This window comes from Micropterus dolomieu, linkage group LG07 (assembly GCF_021292245.1).
Source record: "Micropterus dolomieu isolate WLL.071019.BEF.003 ecotype Adirondacks linkage group LG07, ASM2129224v1, whole genome shotgun sequence".
In the NCBI taxonomy this organism is placed as follows: Eukaryota; Metazoa; Chordata; class Actinopteri; order Centrarchiformes; family Centrarchidae; genus Micropterus; species Micropterus dolomieu.
The window spans coordinates 8,778,043-8,783,127 of NC_060156.1; positions in this window are offsets into that span (position 1 = coordinate 8,778,043).

Below are 5,085 nucleotides of genomic sequence, written 5' to 3' on the forward strand. Positions count from 1 at the left end.
TTTATATTCATTATTGTAAATCACATAACCTCAACTTGTTTATGCTTTACATTGTGTCACAGTACACCCGTGACTCCAGTATTTGAGCATCCTGCTCAAATACTCCTGGTCTACTGTCATTCATCGCTAGATTGTTCTGACTACTTAGTGGTAAGAACTCTAGGCCAAAGACACTTTGCTAATAGATTCCTCTTGTGTTTTTGCCTCAGTGTTTTACTAACGTTGTCTCTGTGCTCTAGAGCTGAAATTAATTTTATTGCTCTCATTATTAGTACTATTATTCATTTTCATTGATGTCTGTACCACTACCACATTTACTTTCACTTGCTTTTCTTTGTGGATATTGTGTAAGGCTGCTGTTTCTCCAATATTCTAGTGTCCAGTTTTGGTGAGCCTGTGCAAATTGTAGACTCAGTTTCCTGTTCGTAGCTGACAGGAGTGGCACCCGGTGTGGTCTTCTGCTGCTGTAGACCATCTACTTCAAAGTTCAACGTGTTGTGCGTTCAGAGATGGTGTTCTTGATTTTTAGAGGCATTGCAATGTGGACTTGGACGATTATAAATCGATTCAAGTCCACAATCAAATGTCAATAATCGATTATCTAGAGGTTAATTGATAACGTAATGTTGACGGAACGAAAAAGGCGGAAGTGCAGCTCCAGAAAGATCTGTGGTGAGCACACAACGGAGACGCGTGGTTCTCCTTGTTCGTAAGGACAGGCAGCTGTTGACTGAATGACTGTTGCTACTAAACTTTAACATGATCAACAAAATCAGTGCGCAACTTACTGATTTTCACTGGCCCACTGTGCAGTACGGTAGCACTTCGCTAGCATCTTCTCCTCATTCTTCAAAAGAAAGCTAACGTTACATGACAGGCGGCAGTAGGTGACGGTGAATGCAGCGGAGCAGAGGAAAACATGAGCGCTACGTTTCAGTCTGGCTGTAAATGTATAGTGTATTGAAGTGTATGTGTAAGGTGCTTATGTAGACACATCCTGGAAGTTTTGTGTTGATTGGACAAACAATTTGTAGTTTGTAGCCTGATTTGCGTTTTATCACCTGCAGTTTGTTTGCATTTATAGCACTCCCTGGTGTTCAATTTAATTGAAACTTTCAGGGTGTGTGTCAGTTACTTATAAGGACATATCCTGGATTGATTGGAGAATGAATCTGTGATTTATAGGGAAATTGTAATTCTAAGCACCTTTCTTGCGCTTGTAGTGCCCCCTAGTGGCGTGTGTACATCAAGCTGTGTGATGATTGGCCCTACAGTTGCTGACTTGTGTTCATTTATGTCCAGAGCCACCCTCCTTTCGAAGTTCATTGGTCCTTGAAAAGTAATTGAGATATTGACATATTTCTATGGAAGCACATGCACACAATTTCCAGTTATTCCCCCAAGTTTCATGTTAGTACCTCATTCCAGCTTGGGAATTTGAGCTGGCGCGGGAGACAACAAAGAAAAATTAGAATGGGCATTCACTAAAGTAAATGCGTGAGAGCTGTCAGCTGTGACTGCTACCAAAGCTGATGCAAAGTAGTGCTCCATCAGCAATTTAAAATCCTTCAGCTCTACCTACAGGTAAAATGCCACACTAATTCTGTAAATATTAAAGCAGCAATCAGCGTTGGACGGGCCCTCGCACGTGAAGCGCGTCAGATAGTGTTGCTCTGAATTGTCATGCACTTTGGAAGCTGCATGAAATAATTAAAAGTCACTTCCTATGTCCTTGGTGGTGCAAAGGAGCACCCAGTAATGATATGTTATGTCCTAGTACATCATGTTGAGAAAATTTCTTTTAATCTCGTATCACACAAGCCTCACTTCCTGTTGCCAGTAGGCTATGACTATAACTGAATTTTGGCATGGAGATGTGTTGAGGGCAGGACCATTATCAGTCATGTACACTTTAGTTTACTTCCTGTTTTGTGGCGAATCATTGGTATTCCACTCCACGCCACGGACTGCCCCAGTCGACCGAAACTCATTTGTACAACGTGTACAATGATGAGATAAGGCTGCACAGCAAAACTTTTAAGTCACCCAGACTATATCTCTAGGAGTTTGTTCCTGTTGGTTTTTGACCCTCCTGGCACGCGCAAAATTTAGTTTTCAAGAACGTTAAGGTCATCAAAAATATAATGCACTTGCAGAAATACTTCTTCGGTTCAGTATTGCAGTCAACATGCCCTGGACTTGAACCGTTGGCAGAGCGAGCACTTAACCACTGCACCACTGAGATACACGTACCAATTTTAACTGTTGCTATTGCTCTGGTTGTAATGCCTCCAAAGCACCAACAGAGGGTGCTCAATGACCAAACATTCCTGGCACACCACTATTTAGCTTATACATTTTATTTGAGGTCCAGTCCACTGTCAAATAAAATATATAGAGCCATCAACTAGGCTAAGGAAACACTGATATCCATGTAAACATTGATTGCATTGAGAAAGACTAAGATAAAACTTTTAAAACACCACAGCAAGTCAGTGGGAAATGAATGTATGTTATGCTTCAAAGCACCAATAGAGGGCACAGCACTGTTTTGCTTGTGCTTATATTTTCTGTGACATATAGTCCAGTGTTGCAAAATAACATGAAGACACAGAAAGCGACTAATCTTATGAAAAACTTACTCCATGTCTACCATTACTTCATTTAGAAAGACTAACAGACACATTTAAAACCGACCACTGCAAGTTGGTGGGAACTGAACTGCACACAGGTGTTATTACTGCTGCCGGAGGTGGGATTCGATCTTGGGTCTTAACAAAAAGAGATGCTAGGAAACCAGCGCTGTAATCAAGAGAGCTATAAAAGGAGATATCTGATGAAGCCACAATTTGATCGTTTGTTGAAGTGCATTTGCTTAAAAAAAGTTTTTCAGCTACCATTTTGGTGTTTTAAGTTAGGAGACATCTTTAGTTTGTCATCTTTCTTTCAAACAGGTGTTTAAAGTTGAAACTGCCGGCTGCAGGATTCGAACTCACAACTGGAACCAAAGGTGCTGCTCTAGAGACTGAAGTCTAACTATAACACCAGCCAGCCTGCATGTACTGAGACAATTTGATGGTTTGTTGATACAAAAAGTATTTGCTTAAAAAAAAGCTTTTCAGCTGTCATTTGGTCTTTTTAGTTGGTGCCAAACAGGGAGTAAGATAGAGCACGTTAAAGACTCAGTGACAGGGGGAGACCTCGTGCTGCAGCTACAACAGGAGTGAATGAGAGACGACTGAGACTTTCCAATTAATTAAGGATCAGAGATAAAAAAAAAAAAAAACTACTTTTTTGTGCTTATGGAGATAAATATACACGACTGGCAGCAGTTTACAGAAAAAACTGTGGTCTGCTAAATCCTCCGCTCCACATTTTAACGTGATCACATGACACACTCTAAAGTCTGCGAAAAGCTGTAAAACCCTTCACTTTGGAAGGACACAGCTCTAAACCCAGACTAAAAATTTTTTTGCAAACACCAAATACAACTTTGAAAGATCAACATCAGCTCAAATGGAGTCTGTAGCTGCACATATTCCGGGGCATTTAGCATTTAGTAATCAGCTGGACCTGCTTGCGTTGTGACTCAGACCTTTACAGTCTATGGTCCAGACAGCTGTGACGAGTGATAACTTAGCTGTTTTCGCAACATTTTTTTCAGAGTTTTGCAACATAAACATCTAAATACTGAAGCACAACCTTGCTCTGTTTGGAACAATCCATCCATCCATCCATCGTCAATCGCTTATCCTGCGTACAGAGTTGCGGGGGGCTGGAGCCAATCCCAGCTGCCATCAGGCGAAAGGCGGGGTACACCCTGGACTGGTCGCCAATCCATCGCAGGGCCCTGTTTGGAACCGTGAGCACTTTATGAGCTGCTGAAGTTAATGTGTGGTGAGATTTCTGTCTGATCACAAATGTTTAATTTACTTTTGGTTTCACATGCAGTCCCAAACTGCGTTGTTCAAACCATCTGAAGGGCATAACATTACTACCAGAGGATCAAAAACGTAATGCACAGCAGAGTACAGGGAAGGTAGACTTCTCATTAAATGATGACGTTAGTCTGGTAATATTATGACTTTTCTCTGGACATGTCAGAGAACACAGATAGGGAGAGATTCAGAATGTGCAGGAAATTTTGACCATAAGCAGAAAATCTGTTGAAACACAGGAGCTAATAAAGTCCAGGAGTTTATAACTGAATTTAAACTAAATACTATCTTTAAGGTCAAAAGCTGCCACAATCACGTTTAAAGAGGTTACTTCCTGAAACAAAGACACAAAAGAGGAGGGAAGACTAAATCATGACTCAGCAGGGATATTAAGCTGATCTACAGGAGAAATATACAGTATCTGAGAGCAGCACAATATGACTGCTATAGTTAGGCTATAGATTTTGAAATGTCACCATCCATCCATCGGATCAACTGCTTATCCTGCGTACAGGGTCGCGGGGGGCTGGAGCCAATCCCAGCTGACATCGGGCAAAAGGCGGTCGCCAGTCCATCGCAGGGCCACATACAGAGAAACAACCACTCACATTCACAACTAAGGACAATTTAGAGTCACCAATTAACCTAGTCCGCATGTCTTTGGACGGTGGGAGGAAGCCGGAGCAACCGGAGAGAACCCACGCAGACACGGGGAGAACATGGAAGCTCCACACAGAAAGGCTGGGACAACCGGGGTTCGAACCAACGACCAATGCTTAAACTTTTCTTATAATTTAGCACTAAAGATTTCTTAAAGAGGTGGTAATATGCTCATTTTCAGGTTCAAAATCTTAATTAGGGGTTGTACCAGAACAGGTTTACATGGTTTAAATTTTCAAAAAACACCATGAGCATCTTACTTCCAAATCAAAGCCGCTTCAGACTGCGAACGTAACCGAGCAGATGGTATAAGTTACTCAAGTCCACAACCACAGAACATCATTGTTCCACATCTTACCATAAACCACTACAAAAATCACCATATTTCAACTAAATTTTACATAAAAATTGGCCAAACAATTTGAACGTTTGCTCAGTAGCTTTCACATCAGGTGTAACATTAGCATTATAGCTATAACTTTAGCTG